General features: G+C 40.4%; 1 protein-coding gene and 1 pseudogene across 6 annotated transcripts in view; one reads left to right on the top strand and one right to left on the bottom strand.

Moving 5' to 3' along the window:
* The window catches only part of IQCF3 (IQ motif containing F3), an 84,952-nt gene that overhangs the window by 841 nt on the left and 56,188 nt on the right, over positions 1–27,923 (top strand). Inside the window, exon 1 of one of the 6 annotated variants that reach the window (XM_070776604.1) lies at positions 10,027–10,366. The exons of 4 other annotated variants lie outside the window; for them this stretch is intronic. The gene's annotated coding sequence lies outside the window, so the exon portion shown is untranslated. Of the gene's footprint in view, positions 1–10,026; positions 10,367–25,467; positions 25,610–27,923 lie in introns of those variants that run through there. One more of the 6 variants, XM_070776603.1, reaches the window with a different exon arrangement.
* Positions 7,255–8,348, bottom strand: LOC109575929 (heme-binding protein 1 pseudogene; annotated as a pseudogene).

Here is a 27,923-nt window from a genome sequence, read left to right as displayed (position 1 = left end):
GGAATCGAACCTGTCTCTTGCATTGGCAGATGGATTTTTTAAAAATTATTTATTATTATTATTATTGGCCGTGGTTGGTTTTTGTTGCTGCTCGGGTTTCTCTAGTTGCGCCAGAGGCGAGCCGGGGCTACTCTGCGCTGAGGCACGCAGGATTCTCAGTGCGGTGGCTTTTGGTTGCGGACAACAGGCTCGAGACTCGCGGGTTTAGTTGCTCCGCGGCATGTGGGATTTTCCCGGACCAGGGATGGAACCCGTGTCTCCTCTATTGGCAGGGAGATTCTTAACCACTGGACCACCAGGAAAGTCCTGGAGGGAAATTGCTTGTGGTAAACTGTAGGTAGCCGTCAGCCTGTCTGGGTGGACTTGGATCTCTGTTAACACGGGGCTTGGGTGAGGGTGGTTCAAGGCACTCTGCTCGCTGCTCCTCCCGGTACGGGGTAGGGAGGCAGTGAACCCTCCGCAGAGGCAGATCCTTGAGAGAATATGGCAACTCAAGAAGTTAGTGATGTATTGATAGCAGAGGTGTTGGGGACAAAAAGTAGAGCTGAGGGAATGACGCAGAGCCTGGAAGAAGATTCAAGCTCTTCCCCTGGCCAAATTGTGTCAGAAGTTTGCCGCAGAGCTCCTTTCAGGTCAGAGCTCTCTGTCCATTCCTCCGGCCTCACTGTGGCTGCTCTCACATCAGCTCCTGAGGGCGGGGGTCGTGAGAAGTATGGCGGAAAGGAAGAGACACTGAGGGTCTGAAAAAAAAAAATGTGTCCACCCCCAACCTCCTACAGAAAAAGGGAAGGAGCCTCCCATTCCTACCCTTGTGGGCCAGCGATGGCATTTTCTCAGTCTAGGGAAGAGGGGCTAGAACTGGGGAAAGCAGGGCAAGGAGAAAAGGGGCAGGGGTGTTAAAGGGAATGGTAAGAGAGGGGAGAGTAAAACAGAGGCAGCTTGGGGTTGGGGAAGGCGGGAGGAGCAAGAGGAAGAAAGTAAACATGGAAGCTTTAAACCTGAGGACTCTTGCCAAAATGTCAGGGTTTTTTTCTTTGTTTGCTTTGGTTTTTGTTTTAAAGAAAAATCGCTTTATTCTTTCCGTGAAAACAATTCTCATAAACAATTTAAGCAGAAAAGTACAAAATAAAAATAAAAATATTGCCTCGTTTCATCACTCAAATATAACCATCACTGACATTTTTACAGCATCCTAAACATATTTCTATGCATTTTTACAGATAGAATGGAGATAGAAATACTTTCATAAAAGTGGAATTGTGCCATATGTTTATGATTATTTTTTTAGTTAAGATCTAATTTTACTTGATTCTAATTGAAGGAAGTGAATGTGAAGTGAAACTGAATAAACTCTGAACTTCACATACGTTTCTTCACCTCTAAAGATATTTTTCCCCTGAAAGATCTCTGTATGTTTAACAAAAGAGACAGTGAAATTTAGAGGTGAATATCCCTTTAGTCTCAGGGAATTGAAGGAGAGTTTGACCTGTGGTCAACCTTCTTGCAACATGAACAAGAAGAGGATGAGCTGATGCTAGCCCTTTCTGAGGCCCACTGCATCTGGTCCGAGGGTTGCTGATTGTCTAACCTGTCACTGGTGCATTGCCAATGCAAGGATGGGTGCAAGGCAGACGGACACAGATGCTATGGGGCTGTTGAGGTGTTTCAGAGAAGGGAGCCCAGACACTGTAGCTTTTCTGTGCTCGAGTCTGTACTCACATTGGTTCCCATCCCTCAGGGATGATGGTATGAGAGACTCTGTCTGAATCTCATGAACCTTGGGACACTGAGATCCCTGTCCTGGATCATTTCTCCAAGTGAAATAAATTTGGTGCTGGGACAGCCTCTTGTGTCTTGTGAGCTTGATTCACAAAATCTGAAACTCACCCTGGCAGTCTTGCAGCATTATGATTTCTTTTTTATTAACCATATTCTCATTTTAGACTATATTGATTGATTAATTCCTTGTTGAGAAATTGAGAACATTTCTCATGAATTAGTAATTTTACACTGCATTAAAATGAAATTAGAGCATTGATTAGTAGTTTTTCTCTGTTAGATTTCATCAGTTTCATCATGTTTAAATTCTGTTTGGTGGCTCAGTGGTAAAGAATCTGCCTGCCAATTCAGGAGACACAATTCAGGGTCTGATCCCTGGGTTGGGAAGATTCCCTGGAAAGGAAATGGAAACCCACTCCAGTATACTTGCCTGGAGAATCCTTTGGACAGAAGATCTTGGAGGGCTACAGTCCATGGGGTCATAAAAGAGCACACATGGTATAGCGACTAAACAACAACCGAACAAACTTACTTAGTCATCTAATATTTATTCCAAATTTTGAACCAGTCTGTTGTTCCATATCCAGTTCTAACTGTTGCTTCTTGACCTGCATACGAATTTCTCAGAAGGCAGGTAAGGTGGTCTGGTATTCCCATCTCTTTAATATTTTCCACAGTTTGTTGTAATCCACACAGTCAAAGGCTTTCACGTAGTCGATAAAGCAGAAGTAGATTTTTTTGGAACTCTCCTGCTTTCTCGAGGATCCAACAAATGTTGGCAATTTGTCTGTCAAACCTCCTCTGCCTTTTCTAAATCCAGCTTGAACATCTGGAAGTTCACAGTTCATATAATGTTGAAGCCTTACTTGGAGAATTTTGAACATTACTTCACTAGTGTGTGAGATGAGTGCAATCATGCAGTAGTTTGAACATTCTTTGGAATTGCCCTTCTTTGGGATTGGAATGAAAACTTACCTTTTCCAATCCTGTGGCCACTGCCAAGTTTTCCAAATTTGCTGGCATATTGAGTGCAGCACTTTCACAGCATCATCTTTGAGGATTTGAAATAGCTCAACTGGTCCACTTGACTTTGCATTCCGGGATGTCTGGCTCTAGGTAGGTGATCACACCATCGTGATTATCTGGGTCATGAAGATCTTTTTCACATAGTTCTTCTGTGTATTCTTGCCACCTCTTCTTACTATCTTCTGCTTCTGTTGGGTCCATACTATTTCTGTCCTTTGTTATGCACATCTTTGCTTGAAATGTTCCCTTGGTACCTCTAATTGTCTTGAAAAGATCTTTCCCATTCTATTGTTTTTCTCTATTTCTTTGCATTGATCCCTGAGGAAGGCTTTCTTATCTCTCCTTGCTGTTCTTTGGAACTCTGCATTCAAATGGGTATATCTTTCCTTTTCTCCTTTTCCTTTCACTTCTTTTCTTTCCTCAGGTATTTGTAAGACCTCCTCAGACAACCATTTTGCCTTTCTGCATTTCTTTTTCTTGGGGATGGTCTTAATCACTGCCTCCTGTACAATGTCACAAACCTCTATCCATAGTTCTTCAGGCACTCTTGTCTATCAGATCTAATCCCTGGAGTTTATTTGTCACTTCCACTGTATAATCATAAGGGATTTGATTTAGGTCATACCTGAATGATCTAGTGGTTTTCTCTACTTTCTTCAATTTAAGTTTGATTTGGCAATAAGGAGTTCATGATCTGAGCCACAGTCAGCTCCCGGTCTTGTTTTTGCTGACTGTATAGAGCTTCTCTGCCGGGGTCTAGCCCCGGTGGATCCAGGGAATTCGAAGCGGGGACGGCGTTGGCAAGGATCCGCAAACAACTGCTTAATTAAACGTTAATTAAGGATATAAAGAGTAATAGAATAAGGATAGCTCAGTAGGAAAATTCAGTTAAGAAAAGAAGCTGAAATAAGGATAGCTCAGTGAGGAAATTCAGTGGAGAAAAGAGGCTGAATAATTCAGCCAGAAGGTAAGAGAAAGAACGACATGGGGAGACCAAGTTTCGGTGAACAAGGCCTGCACTTTATTTTCCAAAGTAGTTTTTATACCTTAAGTTATGCATAGAGGATAATGGGGGAAGGGGTAGAGTCGTGTAGTAAGCCAGGCTTTCTTCCTGCAAACTTATCATATGCAAAAGTTTAGGTGATTTGCATCATCTTCTGGCCCGGAGGCCTGTTAACATTTTAAGACCCTTTCTTCAGAAAACTTATTTTTCTCTAAAGGTGATTAGTCAAGCACCACCCTCAAAAGCATTAGATAAAGTTGCATTCTTACAGAGCAAAGGTGTGGTGGGCTATAACAAGAAAAAAATTAACTCAAGGGTCCCAGGTTGCAAACATTAAAGCTACTACTTACACCAATTATATTAATCAATACACTGCCAGGGACACAGCAGGTAAGGGATATGGAGACTTAGCAGCAAACATTGGCCCAACAAGTGAAAAATCCTTCACCAACACAATTTCTAATCAATCTTTTAACTGCTCAAAGGACTCTGTATTTAGACAGTTTAGAACATCTTATGTCTCTCACAGTTGGGAGGCTCTGAGCAATCACATGTGGCCGGAAAAACCTATTCAGACAGGCTAGAGGACTTCCAAAGGAGTTTGTAGGTTGAAACACTGTCACACCCAGGAATTATTAACTGGAGCTGTAAGCTAACTCTTTTTTCAGAGAGAGGTAGTGGGGGACAGCCCCCCATAAAGTCAGAGGTGTAGGTGAAAGCACAAAGCAGAAAGTAGGCAAACTCTGGTTTGGGGGGTAGATGCTTGAGAATTTCCAGGGGAACTCCTGAGGCTCGATCCCGCCTTTTCGTATGCCAAGCCTCCTTCCTCATGACCTTTGCCACGGGCGGAGCTCGCTCCCAGCACTTCTCCATCTTCGGCTGCAAAGAATATAATCAATCTGATTTCTGTATTGACCATCTGGTGATGTCCATGTGTAGAGTCTTCTCTTGTGTTGTTGGAAGAGGGTGTTTGCTATGACCAGTGCATTCTCTTGGCAAAACTCTTTCAGCCACTGCCCAGCTTCATTTTGTACTCCAAGACCAAATTTGCCTGTTACTCCAGGTGTCTCTTGACTTCCTACTTTTGCATTCCAGTCCCCTATGATGAAAAGGACATCTTTTTTGGGTGTTAGTTCTAGAAGGTCTTGTAGGTCTTCATAGAACCACTCAACTTCATCTTCTTCAGCATTACTGGTTGGGGCATAGACTTGAATTACTATGATATTGAATGGTTTGCCTTGGAAACAAACTGAGATCATTCTGTCGTTTTTGAGATTGCACCTGTCACCCGAGTGTATGTTCCTTGGTTCTTTGTCTCATCACAACAAAGATTTGGAGCGACGGACATTAAAGCCCTAGGTGCGTCACAGCTCTCAGGTCTTGGAAAAACCATGTTATAGCTCTTAGGCAAATCAGTGTTACAGCTCTATTTTATTTAGAAGATAGCAGGAGAATCCATCTTCGAAGCGTGAGGGCATGCCAACCCAAAGAGAAGAGAGTGGAGAAGCGTGCAGGGGAGGGAGAGAGGGAGAGAGAAAGGAAGAGCGCATACACATGGGAGAGAGAGAAAGAGTACATTGGCTCCTCCTTTTATATGTTTTTTCCTCCACCTGGGCCTGCCCTATGCAAATTGGGCTTAGCCAGGAGTGCTGTTTGTTCTACCTTAAGTCTTCACTCTGGTCCTCGGACCTTCCTTTGACCTTCCTTTGTTCTATTCACGGGCTTTTCCCTTCCTTGTCTTTTAGCCACCGCCATTTTGGACTCCTATTCTACCTACCTAACAGCATCCAAGTACTGCATTTTGGACTCTTTTGTTAACTATGAGGGCTACTCCATTTCTTCTAAGGGATTCTTGCCCACAGTAGTAGATATAAGTTAAATTTTCCCATTCCAGTCCATTTTAGTTCACTGATTCCTGAAATGTCAATGTTCACCCTTGCCATCTCCTGTTTGACCACTTCCAATTTTCCTTGATTCATGGACCCAACATTCCAGGTTCCTATGCAGTATTGTTCTTTACAGCATTGGACTTTACTTCCATCACCAGTCACATCAACAACTGGGAGTTGTTTTTGCTTTGGGTCTGTCTCTTCATTCTTTCTGGAGTTATTTCTCCATTGATCTCCAGTAGCATGTTGTGGGTATCTAACAACCTGAGGAGTTCATCTTTCACTGTCATATCTTATTGCCTTTTCACACTGTTCATGGGGTTCTCAAGGCAAGAATACTGAAGTGGTTTGCCATTCCCTTCTCCAGTAGACCACATTTTGTCAGAACTCTCCACCATGACCCATCCGTCTTGGGTGGCCCTACATGGCATGGCTCATAGTTTCATTGAATTAGACAAGGCTGTGGTCCATGTGATCAGTTTGATTAGTTTTCTGTGATTGTAGTTTTCATTCTGTCTGCTCTTTGATGGATAAGGATAAGAGGCTTATGGAAACTTCCTGATGGGAGAGACTGACTGGGAGAAACTGGGTCTTGTTCTGATGGGCGGGGCCATGCTCAGTAAATCTTTAATCCAATTTTCTGTTGATGGGTGGGGCTGTGATCCCTCCCTGTTGTTTGACCTGAGACCAAACTATGATGGAGGTAATGAAAGAAAATGGGAAAGGAGTAGATCAAGGCTGAATATTGTCACCCTGCTTATTTAACTTATATGCAGAGTACATCATGAGAAACGCTGGGCTGGATGAAGCACAAGCTGGAGTCAAGATTGCTGGGAGAAATATCAATAACTTCAGATATGTGGATGACACCACCCTTATGACAGAAAGTGAAGAAGAATTAAAGAGCCTCTTGATGAAAGTGAAAGAGGAGAGTGAAAAAGTTGGCTTAAAGTTCAACATTCAGAAAACTAAGATCATGGCATCTGGTCCCATCACTTCATGGCAAATAGATGGGAAAACAATGGAAATGGTGACAGACTTTATTTTTGGGGGCTCCAAAATCACTGCAGATGGTGACTGCAGCCATGAAATTAAAAGATGCTTGCTCCTTGGAAGAAAAGCTATGACTAGCCTAGACAGCATATTAAAAAGCAGAGACATTACTTTGCCAACAAAGGTCCATTTTATCAAAGCTGTGGTTTTTCCAGGAGTCACGTATGGATGTGAGAGTTGGGTGTATTCTTTCTATCTTGAGTTGTTTGAGTTTTTGTATATTTTGGATATTAACCCCTTATCAGATAGATCATTTGCAGTTATATCTTCTGTAATTCAGTAAGTGGCCTTTTCACTTCATTAATAGTTTCCTTTACTGTGCAAAAGCTTTTTAGTTTGATATAGTCCCATTTGGTTTTGTTTCCCTTGCCTGAGGAGACACATGCAAAAAAATTATCAAGACCAGTGTCAAAAAACTTACAGCTTATGTTTTCTTCTAGAAGTTTTATGGTTTTAGGTGTTAAATTTAAGCCTTTTATTTTTCTTTCTTTTTTTTTTTTCAGCTGTTTTAAGTCAAAGATCTTTATTTTTGGCTTCTTTTTAAAGAAAGCTCTTCTAAGAATTACATATGAAAGATCACGCGTAAATCACACTTCTTCGTGGATTAATAAAAATACAGTTTTCATGATTTGTAAATATCTGTTTTTAGGGGATCCAGAGAGCTGGAAAAATGCTGCTGGGTTTTTCTGGCCTACCACTGAATTGTCTATTAGTCAATTAGAAGGATGCATGTATATCGTGGGTACGTTATTTCCCACCAAGAGAAACAGAGCCTCAGCATCTGGACGGTGCTTATCTCAGGAAATTGGCAGTGACTGGCTCTGAAGGGAAGTTGGTTCTGCTGGAGTGGCACGGGGGCGCTGCTTCTTCCCAGGGGAAGTGGGCACAGATGCAGACCCCCGCGGAGCTTGGGGCACAGCCAGTGACTCATTCACTGCTCTTCACCAGCCAGACCTCGTTGCGACGTCCGTAGGGCTTCATGGGAGGGTCATACCCAGTGCAGAAGTAGAAGTCAGTCTGGTACTTGGCTGTGCTCTCCAGGGCGGACCGCAGCTGGGCGGCTTGGGCAGTGTAATCAGCTGCCTTAGCATAACCACCAAACTGCGTGGAATAGACAGTGATGCCTTCCCTGTCTTCGATCTTAATGCTGTCATCGCTGGGAGCTGGCGGGTCGCTTTGAAACTTGTTTGGAATCTGGGACCAGACTTTTAATTTCTTCTGTAGGTCCCCATCGTCACTGGGGAACACAGCAAAGGAAATAGGAACTGTCATCCCCATTCCGAGTCCCTTATCATTGGAGCCTCCCACATACTTCATGACTTTAGGCATTGCCTCCCTCAGAGCCTCATCCACAGGCTTATCTGTCACTTCCACTGTGGCAAACTTCCCGCCTTCACAGGCCCTCTCGTCATAGAAGACATCTCCCTTGCTCCCTTTGCTCAGGACCTGCCAAGGCCAAGTCTCTACGCTCCCGAACAGCAAGTTCTTGATCATGCCCAACATGGTGTCGCCGTGGTGCTCAAGACGCGCGGGGAAACACGGGGTAGGGGGAAAGGGCTGGCGCAGCCAGCGCGAGCAGGGATCCCGGGCGAGCGCGGGAGGGTCAAGCCTTTTATTTTTCAATCCATTTATTTTTATTTTTTATTGAAGTATAGTTGACATACAATATTATATTTTGTTTTTAAATGCATTTTGAATTTATTTTTGTACATGATGTAAGAAAGTAATCCGGTTTGATTCTTTTGCATGCTGTCCAGTTTTACCAACGCTATTTATTGAAGAGGTTGTCTTTTTCCCGTTGTGTATTCTTGCCTCCTTTGTCATAGTTTAATTGCCCATATAATCATTAATATAATGAGCCCATATATGTGTGGATTCATTTGTGGGCTCTCTATTCTGTTCCATTGATCTGTGTGTCTTGTTTTCACACCAGTGCATATTGTTTTGATGACTGTAGCTTTATAATATAGTTTGGAATCAGGGAGTCTGATACCTTCAGTTCTGTTCTTCTTTATCGAGATTGTTTTGGTTATTTGAGCACTTTTGTATTTTATTAAAATTTTTAGAATTATTTGTTCTAGATCTGTGAAGAATGCCATTGGTGTATTGATAGAGATTTCACGGAATTTGTAGATTGCTTTGGATAGTATGGTCATTTTAACAGTGTTAATTCTTCTAATCCATGAACATGATATATCTTTCTATCAGTTTGTGTCATCTTCAGTTTCTTTCATCAGCCTGTTAAAGTTTTCCGAATACAGATCTTTTACCTCCTTAGATTTATTCCTAGGTATTTTATTTCTTTTGATGTGATTGTAAATGGAATTGTTTTATTAATTTCTTTTGCTGATAGTTTGTTCTAATTGTATATAAATGCAGTGGACTCCTGGGCTGGGGAGCTCAATGCAGGGCTCAGATCACTCACTCCTTGGACAGAACCTCAGCAATTAAAATTGTTCTTCTGTTTGTGGATCTCCCATCTGGGGATATGGGTCTTGACTCTATCACATCTCTCCCCTTCCTACTCCTTGTGGTTCCTTCTTTATATCTTTAGTTGTAGATCTTTTCTGCTAGTCTTCTCATTTTTCTTATCAATAGTTTCTTTGTAGAGTTGTGATTTCATTATGCCCATGAGCTCAGGGTCTTCCTACTCACCATGTTGACCATACCACCCAGGAAAGATTTCAAATCTTAGGTTTTATTAGTTTACTTTGCCAAATTTTAATAGAAATTCTTCTTAATAAAAAGACCCCCTTGCTTCCAGTGGTTATATCCCCCTTTTTATTATGAAAAATTATATGTAAAAAGTAGAATACCTCAGTGGACCCATTAGCTACCTTTTAGAATTATCAACTTCTGCCTAATTTTTTTTCATATTTACTCCCATTCTCTTCCTCCCTCTCCTTCCAGAATTTTAAAAATGTAAACTAGGAGTGTTCTTATCCTTTTAATGTAAACAATAAACAACGTTTATTATTTATTGTGTTCAAGAATCTCTTATATATATGTTATTATACATATTGTGCATAGGTTATTTCATTTTATGCAATACCTATATTAAGTAGGTTTTATTAATATACCCATTATACAGATGTAAAATAAATTTTTATTGAAAAATGTACACGATTCATAGAGGTAAATCTCAAATCTTTTTACAAAGTGAACATACCTTAGGATGTTTGCCTCTTGGCTTTTTTGCTTGAATAAAAGGTTGACTGGTTTAAATATTTTGAGGTCAGATTTCCTAGTTTTTACCTAATGTCCTTTTTCTGTTCTAGGACCTCATCCAGCACACTACATTATCTTTAGTTGTTGAGTCTCTTTAGGCTCTGTTGGAGGAGGTCATCCAAAGAGCATAAAGCTGGTTGACCCTTGAGGTAGACTCAGGAAATCAGAAGCTCCTTATTCCCTCCCTGTCCTTGGAATGTATGTCTGCTTGCCATTCCCATAGTGGGAGCTGTTGCCAGGATGCAGCCTTGACGGAGTAATGTGTTGTTGAGAACATCTGGATGGTACATGACCAAACCTCATTAAGGCCTCTACATAAACTTTTAAGATCCTGGTTGGTGTGTGCAGAGATCTACTTGTCTGCAGCTGCCCAAAGTGAACCTTGAAAGTAAGTTCCCTTGCTTATTAAATATGCCACCTTCTAATCTGGAATGATCTCCCTCTTTCTTCTGTCTCTCCTTGCCTTCCATGTACAGGGCCAATTTGTGAACCAACAAGCTCTTCTAAATTAAAAGAAAATTGTCTTGTATCTTTTTTCTCCAGTTTTATTGAGATATAATTGACACACAGCACTATGTAAGTTTAAGGTGTTCATCATAAAGGCTTGATTTATGCATATTGTGAAATAATTATTGTAGTAAGTTTATTTATCATCCATCATCTCATAGCTTCCTAGCTGGCACTAGCAGTAAAGAACTTGACTGCCAACGCAGGAGCCCCAGGTTTGATTCCTGGGTTGGGGAGATCCCCTGGAGAAGGAAATGGCAACCCACTCCAGTATTCTTGCATGGAGAATCATCTCATATAGATACAATTAAAAGAAAAATTTAAGAAAAAAAAAACTTTTCCTTGTAATGAGAACTCTTAGAATCTACTCTCTTCACGACTTCCATGGGTATCACGCACCACTGTCAACTATAGTCATCATTTTATATCCCTCTTCATTGTTATTTAGTCACTAAGTTATGTCCGACTCCTTTGTGATCCCATGGACACAGCCCACCGGGCTACTCCGTCCATAGGATTTCCCAGACAAGAACACTGGAGTGGGTTGCCATTTCTTCCTCCAGGTTATATCCCTGCTGCCTGCCAAGTCGCTCCAGTCATGTCCGACCCTGTGCGACCCCATAGACGGCAGCCCACCAGGCTCCTCTGTCCATGGGATTTTCCAGGCAAGAGTACTGGGGTGGGTTGCCATTGCCTTCTCCGGGTTATATCCCTAGTACTTACTTATTTTATAACTGGACGTTTGTACCTTTGACCACCTTCCTCATGGTCCACACTCCTTCCTTCAGAACTTGGTAGACATTTCTTTACTGTCTTCTGCTTTGAATGTTGCTGTAGAAAAATCTGATGCCTGTGTGATTTTAAAACAAAAATTGAGAAGTATTTTACATATTTAAAATGCATAGATTTTTAAGGGTACAAGTCGGTGAATTTTGACAAATGTGTACACCCATGTAAACATCACTCAAATCTAGATTTCCCATTACTTGTGAATGTTCCCTGAGGCCCCTTTTCCAGCCCCTTCCCACTTCCTCCTAGAGACAACTGTTCTGATTTCGATCATTATAGATGAGTTTTTTGCCTGTAACGGAACTTTCTAAGATGAAATCATACCATATATGTTCTTGTGTCTGATTTTTTTTTCTCATTCTGTTTACCATCATGTTATTCGTGTTGTGAGAATCAGGTCTTTGTTCCTTTTTATTGCCGAATAGTATTCCATTGTACAAATACATCATAATTTGGTTATCCATTCTCCTGTTGATGTATATTTTGGATTGTGTCCAATTTTTAAAGATACATGTGTATATATATATATATATGTATGTATATATATATATATATATATGTATGTATATGTATGTATACACACACACCAAACACTTCTGGGCAAGACTTTTTGTGGACATAAGTTTTCACTTCTCTCTAGTAAATGCCTAAGAGTGGAATGGTTGAGTCATGGGGGTCAGTGTTTGTTTGTTTTTTTAAAATCTTTATTAAAAATTCCTAAGTTTTTCTCAAGTAATTGTATCATTTTACAGCTATATATGAGGACTCCAGATACTCCATCTCTTTGCCACCTGTCAGTCCTTTAACTCACACGCTCATGTGTGTGTGTGGTGATGTCTTACTGTGGTGATGTCTTACTGTGGTTTTAATTTGTATTTCTCTGGGTATTAACTATAATAAACATGTTATGTACTTTTTGCCTATTCATAGATCTTTTTTGAAGTATTTTTTTCAGGCCTTCTGCCCATTTTTGGGGGGTTATCTTTTAATATTGATATGTTTGAATTCTTTATATATTCAGGATGAGTCCTTTATCAGATAAATGTATTGTGAATCCTTTCCCTACTCTGTAGCTTTGCTTTTGATCATCTTGTTCTGTTAATGAGCAAAGACTTAAATTTGGCTGAAGTACAGTTTATCAGTTTTTTTTTAATGCTTAGGGCTTTTTATATCCTGTTCAGAAATTCTATGCTTGCTTGAAGTTTGTGAAATTCTTCCCTGTTTTTTATCCATACTATTTTTTTTTTCAGTGAGGTAAATTTTTTTTTTTTTTTTTTAGTGAGGTGAAAAGACCCTGATGCTGGGAAAGATTGAGGGCAGGAGGACAGGGGGACAACAGAGGATCAGATGGTTGGATGAAATCACCGACTCAATGGACATGAGTTTGGGTAGACTCCAGGAGTTGATGACAGGACAGGGAAGCCTGGCATGCTGCGATTAATGGGGTCCCAAAGAGTCAGACACAACTGAGCAACTGAATTGACTGAGGTAAAATTAACATCAGTTCAGTTCAGTCGCTCAGTCATATCCAACTCTTTGCGACCCCCTGTCCATCACCAACTCCCAGAGTTCACTCAGACTCACGTCCATCGAGTCAGTGATGCCATCCAGCCATCTCATCCTCTGTCGTCCCCTTCTCCTTCTGCCCCCAATCCCTCCCAGCATCAGAGTCTTTTCCAATGAGTCAACTCTTTGCATGAGGTGGCCAAAGTATTGGAGTTTCAGCTTCAGCATCATTCCTTCCAAAGAAATCCCAGGGCTGATCTCCTTCAGAATGGACTGGTTGGATCTCCTTGCAGTCCAAGGGACTCTCAAGAGTCTTCTCCAACACCACAGTTCAAAAGCATCAATTCTTTGGCGCTCAGCCTTCTTAACAGTCCAACTCTCACATCCATACATGGCCACAGGAAAAACCATAGCCTTGACTAGACGGACCTTTGTTGGCAAAGTAATGTCTCTGCTTTTGAATATGCTGTCTAGGTTGGTCATAACTTTCCTTCCAAGGAGTAAGCGTCTTTTAGTTTCATGGCTGCAGTCACCATCTGTAGTGATTTTGGAGCCCCCCAAAAATAAAGTCTGACACTGTTTCCACTGTTTGCTCATCTATTTCCCATGAAGTGATGGGACCAGATGCCATGATCTTCGTTTTCTGAATGTTGAGCTTTAAGCCAACTTTTTCACATAACATAAACTAATTTTAAAGTGAACAATCCAGTGGCATTTGGTAAACTCACAGTGTTGAACAACCATCACCTCTGTCTAGTTCCAAAACATTTTCATCACCTCCAAAAAAACTTTGTTATTAAACAATTATTCCCCATTCCTCCTTTCTCCAGCCCCTCACAAAACCATCCATCAGTCTGTGTTCTATCTCTATTGATTTACCTATCCTGGATGTTGCATAAAATTGGAATCATGCAATGTGTGACTTTGTATGTCTGGCCTCTTTGACTTAGCGTAATGTGTTTTGTGTTCATCTGTGTTTTATTAGTACTTCATTTTCTTGGTTGAATGATATTTCATTGTATGTATACACTGCATTTTGCTTATCCATTCATCCACTGATGAACATGGATGAATGCTTATCCATTCATCCACTGATGAACATCCACTGTATCCATTCATCTGTCGGTGGACATTTAGCTTGTTTCCATGACTTGGCTATTGTGAACAGTGCTGCTGTGAGTAGTTTCCACCTTTTATTTATTGCACATAGTGCTGCTATAAACAGTCATGTACGAATATTTAATTGAGTACCTATTCTCAATTCTTACAACACATCTTTTCATGTGTTTGTTAATCATTTGCCTAACTTCTTTAGAGAAATGTCTATTCAAGTCCTTTGCCCATTTTAAAATTGGCTTCTTTGCATATTTGTTGTTGAGTTATAAGAGTCTTTTATATATTTTGAATACTAGACCCTTATCAGATATATGATTTGAAAGTATTTTCTCCTATTTTGTAGGTTGTTTTTTTCCTTTCTTTTCGTTCTTTCCCCCTCATGGCTCCCTAACCCCACCCCAATGCACGCAGCATGGGGGATCTTAGTTCCCTGACCCTGACCACGGATCAAACCCACACCGCCTGCAGTGAAAGTCTAAATCACTGGACCACCAGGGAAGTTCCAGTCTTTATCTTTCCTAACAATGTCCTTTGGTGCACAGAAGTTTGTTTGTTTAATTTTAATGAATGAATTTGTCTTTTTTCTTTTGTTGCTTGTGCTTTTGGTGTCATATCTAAGAATCCACTTGCCAAATCCAAGCTCATAAAAATTTATCCCGTTGTCTTCTTATACGAATTTTATGGTTTTACAGGTTCTACTGCCTGTGGGATACTGTGGATCACATGCCCTCCCCTTTAAGTGGATGTAGGAGGTGGTTTGGGGACTGACAGATTCAACCAGCACCCCATGGAAAAGGGGCAGGGTTGTCCAAAGCAAGAGGTGGTGGGCAGACACATTGCATTTCACCCAATGACTGCCCAGCATCCATGTAAACCTTCTTTTCCCCACACGAGCCCTTTCAAAAATGCTCTTGCATTTGGTGGTTGCAAAACGTTGGGACTGTATTATACTAAATGCCACTGAATTGTACATTTTGAAATGGTTAATGTTATGTGAATTTCACCTCAATAAAAATATATTAAAAAAAGAATCTTATGGCTTTACCTTTTATATTTAGGTCACTGATCCATTTTAATTTTTATGTATGCTGGTAGGGACAGCAGCAGCAGCAGCAGCATGCTGGTAGGAGTCCAGCTTCTTTTTTTGCATACGGATATGTAGGTGTCCCAGCACTGTGTCTGTCCTTATGCCAGCACCATGCTGTTTTCTTTTTTTTTAATTGATGTATAGTAGATTTACAATGTTGTACCAATCTCTGCTGTACAGCAAAGGGACTCAGACAGATACAGACATTCGTGTTCTTTTCCATGATGGTTTATCACAGGATATTGCATATGATTCCCAGTGGTATACAGGAGGACCTTGTTGCTTATCCATCCTATATATAGTAGTTTACATCTGCTAATCCACCACTCCCAGTCTTTCCCTCCCCCACCCCCTTCACCTTGGCAACCGCAAGTCTGTTCTCTATGTCTGTGAGTCTGTTTCTGTTCTGTAGATACGTTCATTTGTGCCATATTTTAGATTCCACAGCTAAGTGATATCATATGGTATTTGTCTTTTTCTTTCTAGCTTACTTCAGTCAGTATGGAGCATCTCTGGTTGCATCCATGATGCTGCAAATGGCATTGTTTCATTCTTTTTTATAGCTGAGCAGTATTCCATTGTATGTATGTACACATCGTCTGTATCCACTCATCTGTCAGTGGACATTTAGGTTGTTTCCATAACTTGGCTACTGTGAACAGTGCTGCTGTGAACATAGGGGTACATGTACCTTTCAATTTTAGTTTTGTCTGGGACCAGGAGTGGGATTGCTGTATCATATGGTAATTCTGTTTTTAGTTTTTGGAGGAAGCTGCATGTTTTCTGTAGTGGCTGCACCAGCTTACATTCCTACCCACAGTATAGGAGGACTTCTTTTTCTCTATACGCTCTCCAGCATTTGTAGAGTTTTTAGTGATGGCCATTCTGACTGGTGTGAGGTGGTACTTTGTTGTAGTTTTGATTGCATTTCTCTAATAATTAGCGATGCTGAGCATCTTTTCATGTGTCTACTGGCCATCTGTATGTCTTCTTTGGAGAAATGTCTATTAAGGTCTTTGCCCATTTTTCAATTGGGTTGTTTGTTTTGTTGTTGTTGAGCTGTTTATATATTTTAGAGATTAATTCCTTTTCTGTTTTATCATTTGCAAGTATCTTCTCCCATTCCGTAGGTTGTCTTTTCTTCCTTCCCTCCTTTCTTATTTATGGTTTCTTTTGCTGTTCAAATGCTTATAAGTTTTATTAGATCCCATTTGTTTATTTTTGTTTTTATTTCTATTGCCTTGGGAGACTGATATAAGAAAACATTGGTATGATTTATGTCGGAGAATGTTTTGCCTATGCTTTCTTCCAAGAGTTTTATGGTGTCATGTCTTATGTTTAAGTCTTTAAGCCATTACGAGTTTATTTTTGTGTGTGATAGTACTGCATTGTTTTTATTATGGTAGTTTTTTAAGTAAATTTTGAAATTAGAAAATGTCAGTCCTCCAAATTTGTTATTTTTTCAAGATTGTTTTGACTATTCAAGAGTCATAGAAATTCCATAGTAATTTGAAGATCTGCTTTTTCATTTCTGTAAATAAGATCATTGAAATTTTGATAAGAATTGCATTGGATTTGTAGACCACTTTGTGGAGTACAGTTGTCCCTATTATCTGTGGAGATTGGTTCCAGGACTTTCCTTATATACCAAAATTTATAGATATTCAAGTCCCCTATATAAAATGGCAAAGTGTAGTGGATGTATAGTATATTCATAGACATATCCTTCATATCTATGGATGTGGAATCTGTGGATAGGGAGGGCCAACTGTATTGCCTTTGTAACAAAAATTATTAAGTCCTCAAATCTATGAACACAAGATGTTTTCTCATTTGCTTAGGTCTTCTCTAATTTCTTTCAGCAATGTTTTTAGTTTCCATGTACAAGTCTTTTGCCTTCTTGAGTTAATTTATTCATAGATATATTATTCTTTTTGATAGTATTGTAAATTGTGAAATTGTTTTCTTAATTTCCTTTCAGATTGTTCATTGCTGATGTATAATAACACAGCTGTGTGTGTGTTGTTTTGTAACCACAACTTTGCTGGATTCATTTATTAGTTCTAATAGTTAAAACAATTATTCAGGAGTTTTTGGGGTCTTTTTGGCCTCATTGCATGGCATGCCATATCTTAGTTCCCTGACCAGGGATTGAACCTGTGCTCCTTGAAGCAGAGCGTGGAGTCCTAACCACTGGATCGCCAAGGAAGTCCCTATTTGGAACGTTTTATAGATAGGATAATGTCATTTGTGAACAGAAATAACTTTACTCTTTCCTTTCCAATGTGGATGCTTTTCCTTTTTCTTATCTAATTGTTGGTTAGAATTTCAGTACAGTGTTGAAAAACAGTGAGGTGGGCCTTCTTGTCTAGTTTCTAATCTTGGGAGGAAAATGCTGCCAGTCTTTTACCTTTGAGTATGATATTAACTGGGATTTTTTCATAAGTACTTTCTACCATGTTGAGGATCTTCCATTTTTTTGTTTTCTGAATGTATTTATCCTGAAAGGGTGTTGGATATTGTCAAAGTTTTTGCTGCATGGAGAGGATCATGTGAATTTCCTTTCTTTGTTCTGTTACTGTGCTTTATTACTTTAGATGATTTTGTATGTTGAACCTTAAGTCCCGGGGAAAATTTCCACTTGATCACAGTGTGCAGTCCTTTTATCTTGCTGTAGGATCTGCTTTATTAATATTTTGTTGAAGATTTTTGCATCTATTAATATATTCATAAGGGATGCCGGTATGCAATCTTCTTGTAGCGTCCCTCTGTGGCTTTGCTATGAAGGTAATATGGCCCCACAGAATGATTAAGGAAGTGTTCTCTTCTGTTCTCTCTTCTGGAAGGTTTGAAAAGGATTGATATTAATTCTTTAAATATTTGTTAAGAACTCAGTGGCAGAGCAACCTGATACTAAATTTTCTTAATGGGAAGTTTTTCATTATTGATTCAATCTCTTTGTTATAGATCTATTCAGATTTCCTATTTCTTCTGGGGTCAGTTTTCATAATTTATGTATATCTAGGAATTTTGTCCATTTCATCTGTGTTCTTTTCATTAGGGTACAACTGTTCCAAGTATTCTCTTAGAATTCTTTTAAACACCACTATATTGAGGCATGAGTGACATACCATAAGCTGTACATATTTAATATATACAACTTGATGAATTTGGTCCCACATAATGACCAAAATCAAAGCTATAAACATTCATCAGATCCAAAAGATTCCTTCCATTGCTTTATTTATCAAGTTAAATAATTTTCTTTCTTTTATGGTAAGGGCCCTTAACATAGGATCTACCTTCTTAACGAATTTCAAGTGTATAATGCAATATTGTTAAATATAGGCTGTAAATAAGACGGTAGGTGTTGCAAGAGGGCATTAGAGGGCAAACACACTGAAACCATACTCACAGAAAACTAGTCAATCCAATCACACTAGGACCACAGCCTTGTCTAACTCAGTAAAACTAAGCCATGCCCGTGGGGCAACCCAAGACGGGCAGGTCATGGTAGAGAGATTTGACAGAATGTGGTCCACTGGAGAAGGGAATGGCAAACCACTTCAGGATTCTTGCCTTGAGAACCCCATGAACAGTATGAAAAGGCAAAATGATAGGATACTGAAAGAGAAACTCCCCAGGTCAGTAGGTGCCCAATATGCTACTGGAGATCAGTGGAGAAATAACTCCAGAAAGAATGAAGGGATGGAGCCAAAGCAAAAACAATACCCAGCTGTGGATGTGACTGGTGATAGAAGCAAGGTCCGATGCTATAAAGAGCGATATTGCATAGGAACCTGGAATGTTAGGTCCATGAATCAAGGCAAATTGGAAGTGGTCAAACAAGAGATGGCAAGAGTGAATGTCGACATTCTAGGAATCAGCGAACTGAAATGGTCTGGAATGGGTGAATTTAACTCAGATGACCATTATATCTACTACTGCAGCCAGGAATCCCTCAGAAGAAATGGAGTGGCCATCATGGTCAACAAAAGAGTCCAAAATGCAGTACTTGGATGCAATCTCAAAAACGACAGAATGATCTCTGTTCGTTTCCAAGGCAAACCATTCAGTATCACAGTAATCCAAGTCTATGCCCCAACCAGTAATGCTGAAGAAGCTGAAGTTGAATGGTTCTATGAAGACCTACAAGACCTTTTAGAACTAACACCCAAAAAAGATGTCCTTTTCATTATAGGGGACTGGAATGCAAAAGTAGGAAGTCAAGAAACACCTGGAGTAACAGGCAAATTTGGCCTTGCAATACGGAATGAAGCAGGGCAAAGACTAATAGAGTTTTGCCAAGAAAATGCACTGGTCATAACAAACACCCTCTTCCAACAACACAAGAGAAGACTCTATACATGGACATCACCAGGTGGTCAACACCAAAATCAGATTGATTATATTCTTTGCAGCCAAAGATGGAGAAGCTCTATACAGTCAGCAAAAACAAGACCAGGAGCTGACTGTGGCTCAGACCATGAACTCCTTATTGCCAAATTCAGACTTAAATTGAAGAAAGTAGGGAAAACCACTAGACCATTCAGGTATGACCTAAATCAAATCCCTTATGATTATACAGTAGAAGTGAGAAATAGATTTAACGGCCTAAATCTGATAGATAGAGTGCCTGATGAACTATGGGATGAGGTTCATGACATTGTACAGGAGACAGGGATCAAGACCATTCCCATAGAAAAGAAATGCAAAAAAGCAAAATGGCTGTCTGGGGAGGCCTTACAAATAGCTGTGAAAAGAAGAGAAGTGAAAAGCAAAGGAGAAAAGGAAAGATATAAACATCTGAATGCAGAGTATCAAAGAATAGCAAGAAGAGATAAGAAAGCCTTCTTCAGCAATCAATGCAAAGAAATAGAGGAAAACAACAGAATGGGAAAGACTAGGGATCTCTTCAAGAAAATCAGAGATACCAAAGGAACATTTCATGCAAAGATGAGCTCGATAAAGGACAGTAATGGTATGGACCTAACAGAAGCAGAAGATATTAAGAAGAGGTGGCAAGAATACACAGAAGAACTGTACAAAAAAGATCTTCATGACCCAGATAATCACGATGGTGTGATCACTGACCTAGAGCCAGACATCCTGGAATGTGAAGTCAAGTTGGCCTTAGAAAGCATCACTACGAACAAAGCTAGTGGAGGTGATGGAATTCCAGTTGAGCTATTCCAAATCCTGAAAGATGATGCTGTGAAAGTTCTACACTCAATAGGCCAGCAAATTTGGAAAACTCAGCAGTGGCCACAGGACTGGAAAAGGTCAGTTTTCATTCCAATCCCTAAGAAAGGCAATGCCAAAGAATGCTCAAACTACCGCACAATTGCACTCATCTCACACGCTAGTAAAGTAATGCTCAAAATTCTCCAAGCCAGGCTTCAGCAATATGTGAACGGTGAACTTCCTGATGTTCAAGCTGGTTTTAGAAAAGGCAGAGGAACCAGAGATCAAATTGCCCACATCCGCTGGATCATGGAAAAAGCAAGAGAGTTCCAGAAAAACATCTATTTCTGCTTTATTGACTATGCCAAAGCCTTTGACTGTGTGGATCACAATAAACTGGAAAATTCTGAAAGAGATGGGAATACCAGACCACCTGATGTGCCTCTTGATAAATTTGTATGCAGGTCAGGAAGCAACAGTTAGAGCTGGACATGGAACAACAGACTGGTTCCAAATAGGAAAAGGAGTTCATCAAGGCTGTATATTGTCTTGCTGTTTATTTAACTTATATGCAGAGTACATCATGAGAAACACTGGACTGGAAGAAACACAAGCTGGAATCAAGATTGCCAGTAGAAATATCAATAACCTCAGATATGCAGATGACACCACCCTTATGGCAGAAAGTGAAGAGGAACTCAAAAGCTTCTTGATGAAAGTGAAAGTGGAGAGTCAAAAAGTTGGCTTAAAGCTCAACATTCAGAAAACGAAGATCATGGCATCTGGTCCCACCACTTCATGGGAAATAGATGGGAAAACAGTGGAAGCAGTGTCAGACTTTATTTTTCTGGGCTCCAAAATCACTGCAGATGGTGACTGCAGTTATAAAATTAAAAGACGCTTACTCCTTGGAAGGAAAGTTATGACCAACCTAGATAGCATATTCAAAAGCAGAGACATTACTTTGCCAACAAAGGTCCGTCTAGTCAAGGCTATGGTTTTTCCAGTGGTCATGTATGGATGTGAGAGTTTGACTGTGAAGAAGACTGAGCGCCAAAGAATTGATGCTTTTGAACTGTGGTGTTGGAGAAGACTCTTGAGAGTCCCTTGGACTGCAAGGAGATCTAACCAGTCCATTCTGAAGGAGATCAGCCCTGGGATTTCTTTGGAAGGAATGATGCTAAAGCTGAAACTCCAGTACTTTGGCCACCACATGCAAAGAGTTGACTCATTGGAAAAGACCCTGATGCTGGGAGTGATTGGGGGCAGGAGAAGGGGACAACAGAGGATGAGATGGCTGGATGGCATCACCAATTCGAAGCACATGAGTTTGGGTAAACTCCGGGAGTTGGTGATGGACAGGGAGGCCTGGCATGCTGCAATTCATGGGGTCACAAAGAGTTGGACACGACTGAGCGACTGATCTGATCTGATCTGATATTGTACGTAGACCTCCAGAATTTACTCAGAGATACTTCCTCATTTCCCCTTCCTCCCAGCCCTGGTAGTCATTATTCTACTTTCTGTGAGTTTGACTATTTTAAATTCTCATAAAGGTGGGATCATGCGGTATTTGTCCTATGTCCTGCTTATTTCATGTAACATAATGTCCTCCCCAGTAGTCATGTACAGATGTAAGAGTTGGACCATGAAGAAGGCTGAGCACCAAAGAATTCTTGCTTTTGAATTATGGTGCTGGAGAAGACTCTTGAGAGTCCCTTGTAAGGACTCTTACAAGGACAGTAAGAAGATAAAACCAGTCAATCCTAAAGGCAATCAACCCTGGATATTCATTGGAAGGACTGAAGCTGAAGCTTCAGTACTTTGGCTATCTAATGAGAACCACCAACTCTTTGGAAAAGACACTAATCCTGGGAATGACTGAAGGCAAAAGGAGAAAAGGGTGTAGAGGATGTGATGGTTGGATGGCATCACCAACTCAATGGACATGAATCTGAGCAAGCTCCAGGAGATAGTGAAGGACAGGGAAGCCTGGCATGCTGCAGCCCATGGAGTCACAAAGAGTTGGACTCAACTTAGCAACTGAACAACAACAGTGTCCTCCAGCTCCATCCAGGTTGTTGCAAATGGCAGGATTTCACTCATTCTTATGACCGAATGATATTCCAATATATGTATATGTGTGTGCACTCATTTTCTTTATGTATATATGTGTGTGTGTGTACATATCACTTTTCTTTATCCATTCAACTGTTGATGAATATTTAGGTTGTGTCTATATCTTGGTGATTGTGAGTAATGCTGCAGTGAACATGGGCGTGCTGATATCTCTTTGAGATCCTGGCTTCAATTCCTTTAGATTATATACCTAAAAGTCTGATTTCTGGATCAAATGGTAATTCTATTTTTAACTCTTTGAGAAAACATCATAGTTTTTTCCATAGTGGCTGCACCAATTTATAATCCCACCAGCAGTGCACAAAGGTTCTCTTTTCTTTACATCTTTGCCAGAATTTATTATCTTGTATTTCTGATAATAGCCTTTCTAACAGATATGAGGTGCTGTCTCATCATTGTTTTGATTTGAATTTCCCTGAGGGACATATGCAGCAATGTTCAGCACACCAGGATACTTCATTCCTGGGCCTATTAGCCTCATGGATACTCTTGCTCTTTTTGTGCTCTTTTCTAGGCAGAGACGGAATTTCTTGTCACCCTTCTCAGTCCCAGGCTCTCTCTTTGGACAGCCTGGATTCTTCTTTTAACAATCAGCTCTTGCCCAGAGTTCATGGGAGTTGGCTGGACACTGACTTGGAGCCAGAACACCTGAATAGTAACCCTTTTCTCCTGAGGGCATATCACTTTATTTTTTGAATTTTGGCTTTCTGTTCTTTCTACTTTTTGTATGTTAGATCTGGAGGAGACTGTATGAGTTTTGGAAATTTTCCTGTGCCAACCTTCATAATTTCAGGTCACATTCCTCTCTCTAGACTCCACCCAGGTAGTGAGCCTCCAACTCTTTTATGGCTAACACTACCAGTCCCTGCCCAAGGCTTGTGGCTTCCTATATGCTGCCGTCTCTTCAGCCAGAAGACTTTGGGCCTTTCTTATCCTTTCCCCGACTTCTCTTTTCTTGATCCTCACCCCTTTACTCTTATTCTGTTACCACATATTTCTAATCCAGGTCTTCCATATACAACTCCTTCTAATCCCTATTCTTGTCCTTTTCTCCTACTCCTTGTTCAAACTTTGCTGATTCTTCTTCCTACCATTCTCCATCTTTCATTCAGAAACAACCCTCCCCCAAGTCTGGAAAAGGGAGGGTGAGAGGGAGCTAGAGAACAGTGTTGAGCTCTGGCTGTGGAAGACTCTGGATCCAACAAAAAGGCCAGATTCTCTGCCCTGGGATGATAAGCATTCATATTTAAAGAATTAAGATTCTACTTATTCCTATGGAACTTCCATGTATCTTTTGCTTCTGTGCTAATAAGTACACTTACCTACTCCGGCTGCCGTAGGATTGTCTCCCCGATGTCTTCAATCTAACATACTGGCCACTTTTCTGTTATTATTACATAGATGAGTAGAAGATGTGGTGTTTTATTCCTTGTGGCTTCCTATCCTATCTCAGGATTTAAGAAGGCACATGATAGCCCAAATCTTGTGGAAACCACCAGAGTAGTTCTGGCCATGGCTCTGGATGACAGCCAACACTCATATGGTTGCTGAGAGTCGTGTCACTGGTAGGAAGGGAGGGAGAGGTGAGTTAAAGATCATAGTCATAACTGTGACATAAGGGGTTTTATACCTACCACATGGTTGTGTCTTCTGTAACAAGTGCCATGGAGTAGGTTGTGGCTTCTATCCACTCCACATCTATCAGAGACAGAGCAGAGCTGAGGATGGAAATATAGGGTCTCTGAGTCCCATCCACACCATGGTCTTCTTCTTTTGTAGCCCATCAATAATCCTTCCCTGTTATTAGCTATAATACTTAGAAGAGTAGGGATATTGGTGCCACATATCTTCACTCGGACCTCGTCTGTCTCTTGTTCTGGGTTTCTTAACTTACTTTCAGTCCTTCCTCCTTCTATTGCTACCAGCACCCTCTAAGTCTGTGTCCTCATATTTGCACAATAAATTAACGACTTTTATTTTCTGGATTTTGTACACTGCTGTATTGTACAAACTGTCTAATCACCAGCATCCCCAAGTTTAGTGATTCCCTGGGACTCATAGGATTCCACATATAGATGTAATTGTGACTAAGATTTATTCCAGTAAAATGATATAGGTACAATCACCTAAGGAAAACACAAAACAGGTGAAGTCTAGAGGAAACCAGATCTAAGTTTCTAAGAGTACTCTTCTATTAGAGCCGCACAGGAAGTGCTTTATTCCTCCAACAATGACTTATGACAACATAGATGCTAGGGAGGATAACTTGAGTCTAGAAGCATAGGGTTTTTATTGGGGTTCATTCACATAAGGGCTTCCCTTTTGACTCAGATGGTAAAGAATCTGCCTGCAATGCAGGAGACCTGGGTTCAGTCCCCGAGTTGGGACGATTCCCCTGGAGTGGAAATGGTAATCCACTCCAGTATTCTTGCCTGGAGCATTCCATGGACCGAGGAGCCAGGCAGACTACAAACCACAGGGTCGCAGAGTTGGACACAATTGAGCAACTAACATTTTCAATCACATAGACACCCTCTGATGGCTTCTACCAAAATTCCAGAGTCCTTCATAAGGAAAGCAGCATAAACTACATGGCTTGTACAAACAGTTTAGTTGCAGTAAATGACCTTATCAGTTAGGGAATTGTGGAATTCTCAAAATCCAGATTCCTTGTCACCAGTGAATAGCTGACTTTTCAAGCATGTCTCCCTAAGGAAGCTTTCTTAGGCCTGCTGTGTTAACTTTGTTCTGCACAACTGAGAGCAAACAGGATAGCAACATAGGGGATATGTCAAACTTACTGTGTTCATATAGCATACATCCCAAGACTTTGGGTTTAGTCCCCTTGATATGGTAGCAAGACCTAAGACCTACTGTCAGATTCTACTTGTTTGTTTAATCATTTATGGATGGCACTTCATTGCTTTCCAGAAGTGAAACCATACCAAGATCACATGTAACTCAGCTCATACAGGTGGAGGGACAAGTCTGCAAAGATTTCCTTGCTGACCATGTTCTCCTGGACTTTATGTGCTCAACATAAAGGTCGCATTACATCATGGCTATGATGAAATAGTCATAGAAGGGTTTTACTGCTTCCATTAGTTTCAGGGAATGTCACAAAAGCTAGTATGCATGATGAGAGACCATTGCAAGGATTGGGGAGAGGATCCTAGGGATCCCTAGGAAGATAGATCATAGGGATCAAAGTATTGGAATTGTAGAAAGACTGTAGAATCGTAGAACTGGATGGGATACTTCTTCAGAACTCAGAACTTTGTGAACCTGATCTCTCCAGCTCCTGTGAGTTTCTCTGCTTCTGTTACCTTCTCCTTCTGTCAGCTAACTAGTGTCCTCATCTTCTTTCTATGGGTCTTCTCTATTTAATAGCTTTAGTTTCCTCAGAATGTTCATGTTCTGTTCTCTATCTGATAGAATCTAGACATGTGAAAGCTCAGCACATGTTCAGTGATTCACTCCATATTTACTCTCAGATTCTAACTCATGAGAGTCTGACTGATCCAGATCATCCTTGTTGAGCAGAGATTTTTTTCATGCCATGACATCTTGTAATGGATCAGGTTTTAATGGGATCTGATTGACATGAAGAATATATAGCACAGAATACAGATGCTGTGGGTTATTTCTCTCTGCAGGATATATTGACCAAGATATATCTATTAAAACTGATTATGGATCTGACCAAATTGGGTTTGAAAATGGCATCCATTAGGCTATTAGGTTTCCAGCAACCTATTGGCATATGAATCCTGATCAATCTTCACGCTTTTAAAATTTAAACAATTTAAAATGTTTAACACATGTTTAAATGAAAACAATTTAAAATGTTGAATAAAATTTTAAAATATATTTTAAAAGCACTGATAGTATGATAAGATGGAAAATAACACTGAAACTAATAATACTGAAAACAATGCAGATAATAATAATATAAATAATAATACTGAAAATAATACAGAGATCAAATTGCCAACATCTGTTGGATCATAGAAAAAGTAAGAGAGTTCCAGAAAAACATCTACTTCTGCTTTATTGACTACGCCAAAGCCTTTGACTGTGTGGATCACAACAAACTGTGACAGACTTTATTTTTCTGGGCTCCAAAATCACTATGGATGGTGACTGCAGCCATGAAATTAAAAGACCCTTGTTCCTTGGAAGAAAAGCTATGACCAGCCTAAACAGCATATTAAAAAGCAGAGACATTACTTTACCAACAAAGTTCTGTCTAGTCAAAGCTATGGTTTTTCCAGTCGTCATGCATGGATGTGAGAGTTGGACTATAAAGAAAGCTGAGCACCGAAGAATTGATGCTTTTGAACTGTGGTGTTGGAGAAGACTCTTGAGAGTCTCTTGGACTGCAAGGAGATCAAACCAGTCAATCCTCAAGGAAATCAGTCCTGAATATTCATTGGAAGGACTAAGGCTGAGGCTGAAAAGCCAGTGCTTTGGCCATCTGATGTGAAGAACTGACTCATTTGAAAAGACCCTGATGCTGGGAAAGATTGAAGGCGTGAAGAGATGGGGACCACCAAGGATGAGACAGTTGGATGGCATCACCAACTTGATGGACATGAGTTTGAGCAAGTTCTGGGAGTTGATGATGGACAGGGAAGCCTAGTGTGCTGCGGTCCATGGGGTTGCAAAGCGTTGGACGCAACTGAACTGAACTGAATACGGAAACAAAACCAAATCAAAATGGGAATTCATAAAGGTAACTGGAGTTGTAAAGTTCCCTTTTTGTCTTGAGCATATTTGCCAAACCATGTGAGTTTGAGCTCTGGTTGTCACAGCATTATAGGGATCAGGGGACAAGAAGACATGCCCAAAGTGGGAAGTCAAACAGATCTTCTCCATGTATGTACTAAATAAATATTACCCTTCCAACCCTTGAACATGGCAGAGAACATTTCTTGAGAGACTTTTTTTGGGGACTGTATAGAAGAAGAAAAGTAGCTCCTGAGGATTTATAACCAGAGACATCCCTCTTACAGGTTTTCAGCCAGAATTCACACAACCTAGATTACACAACAAAAACACGTAAGCTGAGATTTTAGTTTGCAGTCCTTCTAGACTAATTGCCTGCCCGAGTATCTGAGAGAAGCTACAAAATTCTCTCTGTAGGAACCTATGTTTATCCCAGAAATCAAGTAATTCTCACAGGCAAAGTGAGCAGCTCACATTAATACTAATAACAATAATAATAATAATAAACCCTACTAAATACACAAGGAAAGAAGGCACCAGAGAGTAAGAATTAGCAGGAATGGATCTGCAAAGACCTAAGATATTGATATAGTCAAGCCTAGAAATAAATAACTGTTGCAATATTTTGAAATAAGTGAAAGACAAATATAAAAAATTCATCAAGAGGGGCTTCCCGGGTGGCTCAGTGGTAAAGAATCCACCTGCAAATACAGGAGGCACAGGTTCAGTCCCTGACCAGGGAAGATCCCACACGCTGTGGAGCATCTAGCACATGTGCCACAACTATTGAGCCTGTGCTGTACAGCCCAGGAGCCATAGCTACTGAGCTGACATGCTGCCGCTACTGAAGTCCATGCACTCTGGAGCCTGTGCCCTAAAACAAGAGAAA

The sequence above is a fragment of the Bos indicus genome, chromosome 22, assembly GCF_029378745.1.
Source record: "Bos indicus isolate NIAB-ARS_2022 breed Sahiwal x Tharparkar chromosome 22, NIAB-ARS_B.indTharparkar_mat_pri_1.0, whole genome shotgun sequence".
NCBI lineage: Eukaryota > Metazoa > Chordata > Mammalia > Artiodactyla > Bovidae > Bos > Bos indicus.
The sequence above is the reverse complement of the archived record's forward strand: the minus strand, read 5'-3'. Positions and strand labels throughout refer to the sequence as shown.